Source organism: Linepithema humile, chromosome 3 (assembly GCF_040581485.1).
Source record: "Linepithema humile isolate Giens D197 chromosome 3, Lhum_UNIL_v1.0, whole genome shotgun sequence".
Taxonomy (NCBI): domain Eukaryota; kingdom Metazoa; phylum Arthropoda; class Insecta; order Hymenoptera; family Formicidae; genus Linepithema; species Linepithema humile.
The window spans coordinates 23579834-23597139 of record NC_090130.1 but is presented as its reverse complement, the minus strand read 5'-3'; the positions used below and the strand labels follow the sequence as shown (position 1 = coordinate 23597139).

General features: G+C 34.5%; 1 protein-coding gene and 2 long non-coding RNA genes across 7 annotated transcripts in view; 2 read left to right on the top strand and 1 right to left on the bottom strand.

The window, feature by feature from the left end:
• LOC105668807 (uncharacterized) overlaps positions 1–9431 on the top strand; it is a 328884-nt gene extending 319453 nt beyond the window's left edge. Inside the window, exons 10-13 of one of the 2 annotated variants that reach the window (XR_010889288.1) lie at positions 177–589; positions 4292–4386; positions 6762–7088; positions 7343–9431. This is a non-coding gene — a long non-coding RNA (uncharacterized lncRNA). The remainder of the gene's footprint in view (positions 1–176; positions 590–4291; positions 4387–6761; positions 7089–7342) is intronic. The other variant, XR_001100172.2, reaches the window with a different exon arrangement.
• LOC105668806 (neural cell adhesion molecule 2-like) overlaps positions 1–11070 on the bottom strand; it is a 237523-nt gene extending 226453 nt beyond the window's left edge. Inside the window, exons 1-3 of one of the 4 annotated variants that reach the window (XM_067351881.1) lie at positions 11056–11070; positions 9652–10000; positions 9374–9413 (exon numbers count right to left, since the gene is read on the bottom strand). The gene's annotated coding sequence lies outside the window, so the exon portion shown is untranslated. Of the gene's footprint in view, positions 1–9373; positions 9414–9651; positions 10645–11055 lie in introns of those variants that run through there. The other 3 variants (XM_067351880.1, XM_067351882.1, XM_067351879.1) reach the window with 3 other exon arrangements.
• A 225-nt stretch (positions 11071–11295) lies between these two features.
• The window catches only part of LOC136998753 (uncharacterized), a 75836-nt gene continuing 69825 nt past the window's right edge, over positions 11296–17306 (top strand). The window contains exons 1-4 of the long non-coding RNA XR_010889289.1: positions 11296–11458; positions 11562–11783; positions 12174–12451; positions 12897–12936. This is a non-coding gene — a long non-coding RNA (uncharacterized lncRNA). The remainder of the gene's footprint in view (positions 11459–11561; positions 11784–12173; positions 12452–12896; positions 12937–17306) is intronic.

Genomic DNA, 17306 nt, shown 5'->3' with positions numbered 1-17306 from the left:
AGACGATTATCCTACTTCTCACGATATGTCCATTGAATCTCATCATTTCCTTATCTAATACACAACTCATCATATTATATCGTTATATTCTCGATAACAAATAATTACGAACTGTTTTTATGAAGAATGTTAAAGTTGTATCATAATAAAACAAAACTCGTTTTATTATCTAACAGCAAATAATCGTTTGAAAGCGATAGCATCGATTGCTGAAATTGGAGGAGAGATCGGAGAATTTATGAGGGTAGCGAAGGAAAAGGAAGCTGCGACATATAGTGCGTCTCGTAGCTGGCGCTCATAGGAGTAGCCCCAACAACTTTTCTCATTACAGCGATCGATGTCGACCCAATTAAAGTTAACTTTCCAACGTAATAAAAAACTGGCAGGAGACAAGAGAGGCCGAGAGGGAAAGAGAGTGGAATAAATCGGGAGTTTGATCTTGACGAGGATGCAGATATCGACGATATACTATGGAGAGGCGGAAGGAAAAGAACACAAGGATGAGAATTTGAAAAGTAGTGGAGACGCGCCGCGACGACCCCGATCGATCTATCGCAAGTCAAATATCACGTCGCAATACATTTTTAGGGTGGGTATACACATGACATTTATTTCACGCTATTTATGTCAAATAGAAGAAATCCAATATCTGAAATACCGGCGCGCGAAGAGTACGGAAATTTTCTCAACATCAACTATAGCAGATATTTCTGTCGACATTTTCGTATCGGGCGTGTGATTCGTGTCAAATTTCTAAATGCGTGCAAAACGTACCACTTAGAAGAACTAGATAAAAGTTGGGCAAAAAAATAAAAGCGCCGTACACTATGATTATTCATCTCGTCAACTGCTGCACGAATTTACACTCGCTCGCATTTAAATTCATCAGATTTTATTAAATACGAAAAAGATTGCCGTACATTCGTGTTTCAAATCTAACACTAATTTCTTTAGTAATTAACTATATTTAACGAGAAATAAATATACGTAATCGAATCAACAATATTGATCATATTCTCAATCGAAGTATTTAATAATTTTAAAAGAATGACTATTTTTGTAGCAAAGAGGAAGATCGGAAAGAGGCTGCGATATTTAACCCAACATATGAATTCTACGGTTGCGCATATATGTATATGTAATCTTCTTGCGTATATACTAGCGTCGCAAAAAATCGTAGTGTTTTCTTGCATGATCGTTGCGGGATAATGCGGGAGAGAGGCCGAGGGTAGTTCTTGCCTAGCTCTTGGACTCCCGAGAGCAGTCCACCACGCCTTCCTCATATCTTCTCCCTTTCTAACAAACCTAACAAGAAAATAGTAGAACGCTTCGACCGAATCATCTCCGTTATCCTCAAACTTTTCTGCCCTTTCCTTCTAGCCAGCACATTCTATTCGTTAAGTCCTCAACATTTTCGCGTTACAACCGTAAACGGCTGCGGCGTGATTTTTGCAAAATAAATGCTTTCCGAAATATTAAGTTACACGATGAGAGACAAAAATAATCCTTTTAAATATCAAGATCTCTTTCACGCATATATCTCTTTTTCACGCATATATCGCTTACCATTCCGAAAGAATTTATAATTAAAATGCACATCTATTCGTTGAATAATTCGATTATTTTATAAAGCCCATCTTGTGTGCGTATTGCCTATCAGATTATACCTGTCGTGTGTACTTTGGCGCGATTTCTCACAAAATTTTCTATGACTGCGCTAAAGCGCGTCAGCGGATCGATAAGACTTGCCGCCGCTGCAGAACCCGAGGGCCGCGTTTATTTGGCTGTTATACGAGATGCGCGTGTCCCATTAGCCGCAAATATCGCCAGCCGCGGCACTGCTTTATTTTCATCAGTTAATGCAAACAAGGTGGTAAGGTGTGTCGGTGCACAGATCGCGGGATTTCATGTCGCCGCGACATCAAATATTTGCCGACGCAATCGGCGCAACAAATCTTATTTGACGCGAGTGCATGCGGGGTGTTATATGCATATAGCGCTTCTATGAGTCGAACATACGTGAATAATTCTACCGTATAACGAAATTAAACAAGACAGAGATTCGCGAATATTCAGAGAGCACAAAAATCTCTTTTCTCTTTTTCTTTCATTTCAGTGAGAAATATGTAGAATTAATGTTTTAGTTACAAAATATATTTACATTTTATTCAAATATTAATCTATTAATTAATCTATTAATAATTAACTTAATTTCAAATAGAGGATTAAAATATTTTATAATTTTAATTTGTTTGAATTATCCAAAATTCATAATGTAACGATAATATACATATATCTGGAATATATATTTTATACTTTAGAATACAAAATTATCCGATATTATAGAATACAGAAATATGATTTTAATCTTGCAAAGCCTTTATAAAATAATTATAAAAATGAATTTGCCTCATTAGTCGAACTCATATGAGGATCAGGAGATTTGAATTAGGCATCGTATATGACTTGTCGTCTTGCCGCATGAGGCACAATTTCAACATGTGACGCGTGCTGACGCGTCGATGCGGTGCCAACGTGGGTGTTTTGTATGAGGGCAACTCTCGCGATGCACCGAACGCACGTACGATGGCACAAATACGAGCCAGTGATGTGTTAACATTCATTGTGCTCAAATTATGATGTAATAGCGCGGGTTATTGTCACATTACATACCGGCGGCGAGAGTCTCCCTATTGTACGGCGGCAAGGTGCACGTGATTGATTAAGTCTATAATACACGGCCGTCCGGTATTCACCGATATTAATAACAGATTGTTCGTTAATTAATTATCTTGCCTACTATCGTATGTGACGCTATTACGATCTGCCTCTCGTTTTTACGGCTATCTTTGTCTCAACTTCTCCGAGATTTCTCTCTGCAATTACCTGCGCGACATCGAGTACAAAGCCTCTAGATATATTGTCCTATTACTGGCGTAATAAGGTATCGAACAGCGCGTCCGAGTCTGACTCGGTTGAATTCTTAGCTGCCGTGTAGATGCGTAACTTATCGACGTACAAGACATGCGCTCCGAGGAGTATTGTTGCTTTATAATGAAAACGGGATGATTAGTATTACTTCGCTATTCATGCTGTTGTGCTTTTGATGATGTATCTCAAGATGAAAGCGGTACGCGCATGCACGTTCCGGATTACATCGCGTAATCGAGCACCCGGTATTAACGCAGCCACGCATATTTGAAGCTAATTGAAGACCTCAGATTTGGGACGAGTAAACAATCTTACGGATCAGATTAGCGCATTAGCAACTGCCATCCATCAATCTTATCTGCTCACCCTCCTAGAACCGTGCCTATTATGTCGCGAGACGACGCCCGTTAATGCGCTCGTTCAAGTTCGAGCTAATTTTAGATGCGAAAGTGAGCCCTCGCGTGGCCATTAGATCCAAATGAGCTCTGCCCAGATCCATCCAAAGCAGGCCGAGTCGACTATGACGCCACGAGGCGCAGGGAGTTCGGTTTTCCTCCTAATTAGATCGAGATTGAATTCAGACTGCTCGATTCGGGAGGATAGATTTAATTGACAGCGAAAAGAATGCGCGAATTTTCTTTGTTCATTACGTATCGCCAATGTGAAAGTGACATGCGTTTTTTTTTTTCAAGCTTTATCTTGTACTCAGCTGAACGAGTCACGTACCTAAATGCTTTTAAGATAAAAGAAAGACTAACAAATATAACAGTATTCTTCATCTTAATTGCAAATTCTGATAATTATTAATGTTAATATTAATATTAATTTTTTAAATAAAATCTACGAAACCATGAATATTTTTTTCAATATTGATAAAAGTATCAGAGTAACTTTTCGAATAATGTTTTTTAAATAAGGTAAAATGATGAATATTTTTTTCGTTTAAGATTCCAGTACTTCAAAAATAAGCTGCGAAATCGTATACATGATGCATATCACAATCTAATAATCCGATATTTCGGTACAATGCCATTTACGCAATTAGTCTGGGATTTGCAGGACTGTTTAATCGCTCGATTAAACACCTGTCTTTAAGCGGTTTCGATTTTAAATCTCCGTGCCATTGCATCCAACGCGGTTAGCAGCGTGCAGGCAATTATTGGACACATTTGTATTGTAATTAATATCAGAAATATTGGGCGTTCCGGAAACAGCTGAACGAATTTGATTATTAACACGTTTTAAATCAAAAATAATATAATGATCACAGAATAGCGTTCTCACAGATATTATAATGAATTAAATTTCTCGTATATGATTAATCAAATTTGACTTTTAATTAATCGAAAAAATATTACAGAGAAAATCGAGAAAAAACAAGGTTACCAAAAAAAATGAAGAAAAATTGGCGAAGCAAAAAGTGACAATTTTGGTGTTGCAGAAAAGAATATTATTGTACGTATTGGTATTTTAACTCTAACATTCTTCTAATTATTATTATTACATACAAGATCTTCAATATGTAATACTGGCCAACAATGGATAATGTATAAAAAGCTTTTATGCTTGTAAGAAGCCTTTATGTTCGTAGGAAGCCTTTATGCTTCTTGTTAGAATGTTAGAAAGTTTTTCGCAGCTTGTAATTAAATAAGCGACGCGTATTAAGGTGATATATAAAGGGTTAATAATATTGTCACGCTCTTATCGCGACATCAATACGCAGAGGGATTTTCCGACGATATTTTGCGATAGTTGTACGTGCGCAAAGTGTGAATCGATAAGAGGAAAAGAGGCGACAGAAGACAGAGCGACAAATAGACGAAGTAAATCCGCGGAGAGATCGCCGGCAAGAAACTGAAGTGGAGAATGCGTTTAGGTTGCGGCGCACGACTAGCAGTCACGGCCAGTTACAGGCAATAAAAGCAGATTAAAAAACTCCATTCTCCGAACGCCGACGGGGTAAAATAGCGATGGGGAACCGCATCGACATTTACCCCAGGGAGAACAGCAACTAACCAGCGCAAAAAAGAGTCTGTACAACTATGTCTCACTTTCTTCTTGATAAGAACTGCAATTTCGCGCATCTACCAAGGGACCCCGTTGATTCGAAAACTGACAACAGTAAATTACACGTCTTCATAAGTCATTTTCTTTTTTTTAAACAATATTAAAAGTATCGGAGTAAATAATAGTGAGAAAAATCAATTTGAGCTTTAATTTGCACGGATTCGACGAGCTGCCATGCACGCTGATGAAAGCGCAGGAAAGTTATCAAATTGGCAAGCGCTTATCGCTTTTCGGTAAAGCTAGGTTCATGCGAGAGCGCATTAATGCGATGAATAACATACGTCATATAAAGGGAGGTTCTCGAGGACCTTTATCGCGACGTCAATGGCGATCGATCCCGGGGCCGCTTGGCTCGGTAATTAATCGCGCGGGCCTTTGAGTTTGCCTGCATTTCCGGTGGAAGCTCGTACAAGCATAAAATGCCAGTATATCGTTCAGAGGCAGCAAATTATTTTCAGCTTTGGAAGCTCCAGGGCGACTGAATTGTTTCACGTAAAAAATTGACCTTTCAACCCCCGCAGTTAATTCGATTATAGCAAAATAGAAAGAGGATACAAAAAAATGTATAGCAGTTTTTATAGTTCCTACATCATACTGTGCATTTGCACGTAAATTTATAGAACACAATTGTGCATTGCTAAAATGTTTTAATTTTTGTAATTTTTAATAATATTTTTTCATTATTGATAGTAAATATTATAATTTTCATGTAAAGTTGAATCATTTAGAGAGTTTAAAATTTAATTATATTAATATATATATATATATATATATATATATATATATATATATATATGTGTGTATATAATGTCAATTAAATTTTAAACTCTCTAATGATTTTAACTTAACATGAAAATTATAATATATACATATAATTCAAAAAAAAGATAGAACTCTAAGGAGCGAACTTATTTATTAAAAACGTCGAATTGAGTTGCATTATTCATTTGGCTTAGTTAGTAGTGAACTTACATTGGTTGATTTCTCTACGAATAAATTAAACCTTTTCATAAATTTTTTACTGACAGCACTCTCAATTAAGTCGAAAGTTTAAACACTTTGCTTTAGTACAAGGCCTTTTATTTGCGAATTTTGCACGCTAAATCAATTATTCTGAAAGAGTAAAGGAATAAGTATAGAAGAGATACGTATTTTACGTTAATAAAAATTATTGAAGATCCTTATTTGACTTAATGAGCATTCATATTTCTTTCACTAGAAAGGAATAATAATCAAAATTATGTTATAAATAAAAAAATAACAATAAATAACGTTATTGCATATTTCATTAAATTCAAGAGCAATATTCAAAAAGAAACTCTTCTATATAATTTAATTAAAATAAATATATTTTCTGTATTGGCTATGTATTGGCTACAAATCTAAAATCAATAACCAATTTTTAATAAAAGTATTATACATACAATCAAATATTATGATATATTTTTATGACTTATTATGACTTTTATATTATTTATATAAATAATTATTGAATTCTTTTTAATAACATCATTAATGATATAAAACAGAGCTAAATTCTTATTTATGTAATTTTAACTTTGTAATTTTTTAGTACTAAATTAATGCACATTTTTTCTTGCAGTGTTATATTATACTATTATATTTTATCTTATATAAGACGCATAAAATATGTTAAGCTCAAAAGCTTCCACGAATGATTTCATTTTTAAACATTTGCCTCCAAATTTTTCACATCAGAAATTGTATAAAGAACGAAATATAACTGTAATAAATTTTTGCAGGTGACAGTATGAGGATCTATGTGAAATGCGAGCGAATGATACAAATAAAATCTGAAACGAACATCTGACTTGCGCATTATGGCAACTTACTCCAGCTGCATAGATCTCATAAATCTTGAAGAAATATCGACCCATGACTGTTTACTACCGTAAATACCAGCATCAGGGGAGCTTTTCGTTGGATAAGCTATGACGTGTCTCAAGAAGTTTTCTCTGAGATTCAGCTAGTTCATTGGGACGTTTCCATATACCGTTCTCGTGAATGCAATATGCATGTTAAAATCTGATATCAATTTAGTGATTGCTAAGTAATCCTAGAAAATTCAGGTAAGATCTAAAATACTGAGAAAATATCTAAAATCTGCACTCCTTCTCAGATCAAAGCTATCGAATTTTTGCATACAAAATACATACAACTATTTTAATAACAATAATGATGGATTTTCTCATTTATAAATTTTTTCTGTAACCCTATCTTAAGACTATTTCTAGACCTTTCATCTTTTTTTAGCTTTGCACTAGCTTCCACGTTTTTCTTACCTTCCCTTTGCCACCTAACTGTACGTCGTATTTTTTTTTAGAGAAGTAACGTGCAACATGGAGATCAACTGACGTTCTTCTTCCATGCGATAGGAGACCTACACCAAGATGTCTTACACATGACGTCTGAGTGATATATCAAGTTGCGCAATATACCTAATAAATGTTCTCTTTCTCTCAAGTGCGATCATGAGCAAATATAATTTTGACAGTCATATAGATATTATTTCGATAAGTCATAAATTTAAGAAATATTTTATATCATTAGTATTAAGACGATTAACTATATTGTACGTAGATTTATAAAAAAAAGAGAAAAACATGTGCGAAAGGTGAATCGATGCGGATAATGCGACAATCGCTGTTTATGTTCAGAAAATAACTGGAATACGTGTACACTTTGAGCGCAAAGCGTTAAGAGTAAGCTTGATTTGATAACGCTCTTACCTGCTTATCGGATAAATAAGGAGAATTCACAAATGCTCCATCGCCATAAATAATTCTAATTGAAATAATCTGGCCGGCCAGAAATATTTTCCGCGATTATGACCGTTTAATTATCGTTTTGCTTGCGAATTCTATGCGAATGCAAAGATGCAAGAAACATTGAAGCGGGAGAGTTACATAGAACGGGGGAAACGGCGAGCATATGACAATGTCTTTAACGGCGAAGGGGTTCTGTTCTTCCACGGTCTTAGTATAAACTCGTTAGTCGTGCCCCAAATCCTTGGGAATTAATTCCATTGTAGCACAAACGCCGGAGCTATGTTAATTCTAACGTTTTAACGCCAACGTTGCGCACGCCCGCGCGCCCGTGCGTGCGTGCGTGCGTGCGTGTATGCTCGTGACACCGGCGTATTTTGTATGCATCGTTAATTCGGGTCTTAAGGACTTAATTCAGTTTCACATCGGTGCGCAAGAAACGAAACTTCAGCGTCTACGCGGCGGACGCGAAAAGCTGATTATAAATCGCGCGGAGACATCGTTCTCGTAACGCATCGCCAAGGATTAATCGTCGTCTTGGGATGTGAAAAATTACGACCGACGACGCGGTTCCCTTTCGCGGCCCGCACGCAAAAACAACAATGAGTAATGCGCTGTGTTCTTTTACCCTGCATTCCGCGACATCATTTCTTTCGCTTAACGCAGCCGAGTGATCCGTTATATTTATCACTCAGCAAAAATGTAGATACGTCTTCCGTAATCAAGCATCGCATCGCTCGATTATGCCGCAAAATTGTCCACGCTGCAACGTTCTCGTTAATATACGAGTGGCAAATTATTTCAAGATTCGTTGCTAGCGCGCTCGGTTCTGACTGAAAATTTTATAAAAATGTTCTCACAAGTGATGCATATATTCAGCATGATTTTTCGTCAACTTTGTCACGTTTCTCTAACTTGTCACAGTACATTGCTATTACGTCTGTGCGATCACTGTTTATTGCACGAAATTGTGTCAAGTGCTTTTTTTAACTTTCCGTATGACGTCGTTAACATTTTCCCCGCTCGTTTTCGTAATCATTGTGCTCGTTTCGTTTCGCCAATCTGTCGCGATAATTGTCGCTCGTCCTACAATTCACATTTTTGTTCCCGCTCTCACGAACAGATCTATGGAAAAAAGTAACCTAGCCTCGATGATGCTTCGCATTTGCAATTTTCCATGCAAATTAAATATTCATACAATTTTTACTGTAATAATATTTATAACATTTAATTGTAATACTTTAAATTTTTCATTAAATTATTTAATAAATGAGCGCAACTATTCATTAAATAAGAGTAATCTATTAATATAAAAACCTAGTCGCAATTTTTCTCCTTGTATAATTATAAAATGCTAAAATACCAAATATAATCTATATTTAACAATGCATGAAATTTTTACAAAATTAAGAAGCGTTTTTTTTGTCGCTTGTGTATCGCTGATATACACAACGTATATATAATTTTATTAATGATATGATTAAATATATGTATACATTTACATATTTAGCAAGCTTTGAATGCATTGCTCCGTGAGAATAATTTATAAAATCTTCAATCAGAGAAAGAAAATATAAAAAAAAACTTACCGATGCGATGCGCAGCAGCGGAGTTGTAATAAACGTTGACCTGTAAAATATAAAATACTTTCAAATATTTGAAACAATTAAATAAATTTGAAACATATTTAAAAAATAGTTAAAATTCATAAATATTAAATATTTCAAATTTTTTCATAAATATTAAAAAAATCTTAAAGAATTTAAAATATTTAATATGCATTATGTCACATATCAAATGTGTTATGCGACTGTTGTAGAAATAAATGATTATTAAGCAGGTAACAAATAATAGATTAATTTCTTACCTTACGGTTGCTCCGCCGTTACCGGATGTCCCCTGGGCCTCCTCCTCCTCTCAGGTTTCTCAGGGGTATTGCTTCTTCATGATATTCATATAATATTCACTCGCGAAATTTTGCAGTTAATTGTTACGCGTATACTAACTACTGAAATATGATTTTATTAAATATCGCACGGCACTTCTTACGTCACTCCCGATATTACGCGGCCGATATACATATAATTATTACATTATGACATAGGAATTGTGCGATAAAATAAACTTGTACAAAACTATAATTCGCGCGACATCGCGACGCTATAATTAGCATAATAATGAATGAATGAATTTGGACGAGCAGCAGTGGAGGAAACCTAAAAATGGCGCGACTAAATTCACATATCTGCCACGGTAGAAGTAAGTAATTTGCATTGAAATAAATAATGTTTTCCTATTTTACGTTTGTAACTTTTATATTTTTGTATATTACGAAATATATAGACTAACATTAAAGGACTGTGTAAAAATATCCACGGATTGTGTGCAATGTGTTAAAGTATGCTGTTTCACCGACTATACGCATGATCAAGTACTTACATTTTATGAAACGTACGTTTTGATAAATTGCAATATAGGTTGTATGTAGTAGTTGTATATGGATAGTAGTTTGTAGTTGTACTTAATTAAAACTTTATTTACTAATGATATGCGTCGCGATACTGCTCTTTTTGAAGTTGATCTGCCTTTTATCCGCGACGTTTAATTAATGATCAAAAAATTTGGAATATAACGCGACGATACATACCGATCGATTCCCACTACAACCTACTCGCTCCAACGCCGCCGTGCGAAAGGGCGGCAAAGTACTTGCGCGTAGCCAACATAGCATGTACGTCACTAACGTCGCAAAAAACGAATACCAACATCATGAGTCATGGAAGTAAATACTCATAGTTCACGCGTTCAAAATATTTACGTTACAACATATAATACGTATGTTTCGTACGATTCGTATTATATTCGAAATTGCGCGTTTAATATTGAATGTCGACCGTACATTTCCGAGTACTATATTATAATATTATGTATTAATATTAATCTCCAATTTATTTCTTAATTTTTCGATCATTAACAAAAATTAAAGTTAGATATTATAACATGTGAAAATATGCTTGCCAATTATTCACGTGAAATAGATCTTTCATAAAATCTAATCAAAATAAATCTTACGAAATGCGCATTTTAATAAGTTACTACATAAAAATATAGGCTATGTTGTATAATTAATACGGATATTAAAGATTTTATTGCAACTAAAATGAACGAGCAATTATCACGACATTGCTTGATTTGAAATTTATTTGTTTTGTATTCAAAATGTTAAACAAAGATCTAAAATATCAGATATAACGCAATGATACATACGTACCGTTTTCCGCCACTACTTACTCATTCCAATATCACCGCACGAATGTTACTACAATGATCGCAGGGAGGCAACAGCGCCGTAAGTCGTGAAAAATAAGCACTAATGTCGCGAGTCTCAAGTAAGTTCGTTAAATATTTAACGTATTATAAAACATTTATATTAATCGTATACTTTATGATATTCATATAATCAAAATATATTACGCTTACAATACTGAATTCTGATTGTATAGTGTTGTGCGATTTATCATGTATTAATATAGACATTAATTTGATTAGTTTATTAATTTCACTAGTGTCGAGTTAAAATTGTAACCGCCATTTCGGAATCTCTCTTTCATTAACGGGACGTCGTGGGAAACAGTTCAGCTCCAAGTCAAACGACATCATGATACGGTTTATTAGTAAGTATTTTTATGATTAAGTTTACAATATTCATCCACTAGACGTACAATAACATACCTCGATATTTACGTACGTCGTAATTTATTAATGTGCATTTTATAGCAAGTCGAGAAACTCATAAAGAGCTCAGAAGCGCCAAGTGATATTCAAAATCAAACGATCACTAAGAGAAGGATGAATAAACAATTTAGATGATCATACAAAAATAAGAAGCCACATTTTGTTGCACCTTTTATTTGTGACCCGAGAAAGCGTCGAGAAAGGGAGAGATTCTGTGGAAACGCAATTTGGCCAGTGAATACAGATTTATATCAGCTCGCAAAGGTTAGGTTAGGTAATAGGTTCTATCTTTTAGCTGTCTTACAACTATAATTAACTCTCTCTTTCCTTCTTTCTCTTTCTCCACTTCCCCTTTCTCTCTCTCTCTCTCTCTCTCTCTCTCTCTCTCTCTCTCTCTCTCTCTATCTATCTATCTATCTATCTATCTATCTATCTATCTATCTATCTATCTATCTATCTTTCCGATATAAATAATGAACAAATAATCGAGTGGAATAATTAAACTAGTTTTGCTGAGTGATTGAGTGTAGTTTTTTACTAACTTTTTTCTAACTTTTTTCTAATTTTATCTGTTATATATTTTTATTTTTACGTCTTCTATATATCTGAACTATTTTACAAATATAATTTTTTTCTCTCTCTCTCTATTTCTAGCTAGTACGATTAATGGACGGAAGATTATTTAACTGGAGCTGCTTCACAAAGCTGCTGCAAATCATAACTTTATATGATCATGTTTCTTTACATACTTTGTATATTATGTAATGAATCCGCCGGGAGTGTCGTGAAAAGTATCGTATGATTGTTGTATTCTAGTAATTAGTGCGCGCGATTAGAATTAACTGTGAGTGAATTTCATACAAGTGCCGTGAAGAAACCTGAGAGGAGGAGGAGGTCTAGGAAGCGTCGGGCAACGGCAGAACAACCATAGGGTAAGAATCAATTAATTTATTAAGGACTTATTATTTATTTATTTACTATTGGAGCGGATATGTTACTTGTGCTTTATAATTATTCTGACGTTGGTTACATGGCATATTTTGTAATACAATGCATATTTAATATTTGTAATTACTTTAAAATATTCAAAATGTCATAATTATGGATTAAAATTGTTAATTTTGTAACTGTAATTATCACAATAATATGATTTTTACCAAAAGAATAGTAAACAGAAGAACAAAAAATGTAAAAATTTTTTTATATAAATGTTTATAAAATTTGACATCAATTTAAATTAAAAATCTATTTTTTAAACATTTAAAATAATAATATATAAAATATAAATTTTGAAAATATTAAAAATATAATCATTACTATTAAATTATTGATTATTTTGATTATTATTATAATTTAGATGTATTTGTATTTTTACAGATCAACGTTTGTTACAACTCTGCTGCTGCGCATCGTATTGGTAAGTTTTACATTTTTTTACTGAAAATTTTATAAATTATCTTGAGGAAAAATTGGCTGATCTGAAAAGTTTACGATTGAGTTGAAATTAATTTAATTATTTTTAAAATGTGAACTATTTTTTACTTATCAGACTACACATAAAATGGTATAAATTATTAAATATTTATATTGCACGATATAAAAGTAAGTTTACAAGTATGTTTGACCATATAAAGTACTAAGACTTTGAAGACATGAGCGAGTACGGTCGAAAGGACCAGAGAAGTCATCCATCATTTAGGTGTGTATAATTTGGGCTGGAAGGTTAGAACTACTCGTAAAAGGCTGATGCGGTCGTAGGTTACTCGAGGCTTTAGGTACGGGGACTTTATCAGCGTGGCATCCATTACTTAGTCGCGAGAGATTACAAGGAGTGCACTCTTCAAGAATGTTATCGCAGACACCGGCTTGCTTCACCGGGAATTTATATTGTCTCTTTTTTTCGTTATTCATGACAAAGTATTGAGTTAAGCACATTTCCGTTAAAACGAGTTCCATCCAAATGAAGTGCATACGTTGCACAGTGTTTACATAATATTAATATTGCAAAGAAATATATTTTACGCAAGAACTATTCAACATTTCGTTAGCTTTTCTAAATAAATTTATATTTATGTTTATCTATTTTTTATCTCCTTGTTTTACAAGAAAGCAACAATATTTCTAAATTGAACGTCAATAAAATGTTATAATTTTTATTAGACAAAAGTGTGACAGTAAAAAGATTTACATGTGCATTCTTCAAAAGTTTCATGAATTATTTTTATTTATTTTAAAGCTTTTTCATAATATTAAAAAATTTTAGATTAAATATTTTTTTAATATAAAAAAAATTTATAAAATAAATAAAAATAATTTATGAAACTCTTAAAGAAAATGCGCACATAAATTTTTTTACCGTCACACTTTTTATCGAATAATTTCTAATAAAAATTATTACATTTTATTGACGTCCAATCTAGAAATATTGTTGGTTTCTTGTAATACAAGGAGATGAAAAATTTAATGATTTAAATAATTTTTGGAGTATTAGAAAGTTTACAAGAAACCGTATGACGATAGTACCATAGTCGTGATCATTACTAGTTAAAACAAGTGAAATAACGTTGAATGGCGCACTTTTTATGACTTGAAAGCAGACTTTATGTTTTATGAAAGTCGTTTGAGCAGATTTCGAGTTAAGTAACGACCAGCAATAAATTTTTTTTGCTTATCGTACAAGGGTTTAAATTTAGTACTCTTTTATTGTAATGACGCTGTTGCACGTTACAATGCCTTAACATTGTGCTTCAAGTAAGGATTGACGCGGTTGTATTTGACAAATACGAATCGATGTTTTATAATTAAATCCGCCTTTATGAAGGCAATTCATCATTCGGTGTCGGTATTATGACGATGAATGGTCAAGCGGATAAGTTTTCATTTGCGAATAATACGTGCATACACAGTGATTAATAATTCGATGGAAGAAAAGTATCGACAATGCAGTTTGATGTATCTGCAATTACGATGCGCATTAATTTGATATTATACCAGCAGCTGTAATACTAATATTTCAGCATGCACCGCCCGTTATAATGCAGTAAGCGGATTGTGCCAATTTTTCCTAAACACAAGTATATCGTGATGTGAAAGCAAATATTAATATTTAGATAACACATAATATGTCGATCGGGTAATCGTTATATACGTAGAAATGAGCAAGGTAAGCGCGTAGATATCCGTTCAAGTGAATGTACATGTGGGATTGTGCGCTGTAATATCAAATCTACTACAGTGATAGAGACAATTTAGTTCCACTGATATTAAACCGCCGCGATTACGACAGCGGGAGATTATTGTCATTGTACTCATATCTAAGCTTGTTCGCAATACATCGCGCTTTGTCAAAGTAATCCGTACCTCATCGTCCACCAAATCCCAATTGAACGGCAACAAACACGTATCCGAGTGAAATTCAAATAGAATCCATTTCCGTATCGATTTAGCCGGCATCAGATCCATTCATCAACGTCTAAACTCAAAATAAAAGATTTCCGTGTTAATGAATTTGTAATGGATATTTCACGAACGTAGAATACCATTTGATAGAAAACCATTTAGAAATTGACAGTGGAACAATGCGAACCGTTGTGATGAATGACAATTCTCAATCATACAGCAAATCTTAACGATTGGTTCGACATGATTCCGATTTCATCAAAAAAATTTTTGTCGAGAACTTTGTTTGAATTTTCCTTCGACGTTTACGTCAGCGATCAAATTGCTCCGAAGAATTTGAGGGCTACCAGTCAGAGTACGGTTGTTTCCGATGACATTTATAAGTCACTCCGGATAAAAATTTTTTATCTCGGGACTATCGGTCGTCAAACCGCATGCATCCCAGCAATCTGCCGCGTTTTAAGCATAGTAGTTAGAAAAGTTTCCAGCCAGGATAAAATAAGGTTGCGCTAACAGGAAGGGAGGACAAGAGCAGTGTGTTAAGGATATATTCGCGATGTCATTGTTACAATGCATCGAATATTGGAAAATTCCATTGAATGGATGCGCCGGAAACATGTTTCCGAGAGCCACGACTGGCGACAACGATATTTATTCTACGTGCGAAGTGTGTCATGCTAATCTTAAAAAAACTTAAATCTTTATCTGGACATATATTTCTCTGAAGATAACCATTCTTTTTTCCGCTGGTAGAAATTTTTCAATTATTCCATCCTTCAACCTTTCCCTTCAGTCGTTCGCGCTTGATCGTTTCTCAACCCACCCAACCCTACCGAGGCGCCCTTTACGAGCTCGGCACTTGACCGCGACGATAGCTAGGTCAAACCGCAGTCGTGACGAACGCGTGCTTCTGAAACACGTTTCGCTCGTTCGTGCACATCGAGCTGCACACTAAAGGAAAGGGATGCGTTCGTACAACGGAGGAGTAAATCAATGAGGCGAAAGAGAGGTGTGGAGAAAACGCGCGCGGTGCAAGGGGAGGGTACGAAACGCTGCAGTGCGAATGCGAGCGGAGGCATTAAGTCCAAAATTGAGTGCCTGCCGGCTTCTGTACACGCGAGAGTATACACCCGTCCGTCTTCGTTGCGCGCTGATCCACCGCGCGATCTATCGTAACTGCCTTATTCCACTGTGGATGTACGTTTGCGTATCGGCTCTTTCAAGAAGCGGGAATTTTTGTGAGTTCAACCACTCGAAGCAATCGGAATACAACCGATAATTTAACAATACGCAGAAACACGTATTAAGCAGTATTCGCTGCGATTCCGCTTCTGAATCGACAGATTGATTCGTGATATAGGATTTGCATACATCCTTTCGTATTCATTATATTAAATGGGATTTTCAGAAATCATTTGACAACCAATCTGATCACCTTTATGTTGGTTAATCGGTTTAGCGATAAATACGCGACACGGTTTTTACTACAAATAAAACTGAATTTCTCAAAACAGATGCGGCAAAAATAACTGTAAAAATTCATTATTACGAGTTAAGATCGCTAATTTTTTATGCGTATTGTCTCATTATCGGACAATCGATATGCACAGAATTAGCAACACAAAAGAAATGATAAATAAAATAATAATCATACAAAAATTTTAAATTTAAATTTAAAGATTTAATTTTAACAATAATTATATAGGGTATCCCAGACTAATCATATCACCTGTTAATAGCAGATTCTTGGGACCATTTAAAGACAAAAATCTTTATTCTAAAATATCGAAACTACAGTAATTTTTAAATGTAAAGTATTTGAAGTTGATCAATTAGAATGTCAAAAATTCCTCTGCTTAGGCACATCGCATATTGATTTTAGCCTTATGATATGCGAAATTTTAGAAATTTGTTATTAATGAGTGATAGGATTAATCTGAGAAACCTTGTATATTTTACATTATTTTTTAATCTGTTCTCTTAATAATACTGATTTTTACTAATAATTTTTTTTATTCTAAGTTAGCATGTCTCTTAATATGTACGACCACATCGTCCGATATCGATATCAATCCGTAAGATTTAAGTTTGCTCCAAAAAATATTCCCGTTCGTACTGAAGAACATCGCAATACGTTAAAGTCCAGAGTTCAGGATTGGCTCATTGCTTTGCAAAAGTTCGACGCGCCATAGGTAGATGCATCTCGGCAATAACGTTGCGCACACTTTTGCGTTACTTCAAGTTCAGTTTCATGACCGCGCGCCATATTTCGTTGACTAAATTTAGATGAAAGTTTATGCTACTTGTGGTGAGTTATTTTTTATAAATAATGTGATATTTGTGAAGAGTCACAATCAACATAATCAAGCTATATCAGATTGTTTTTTT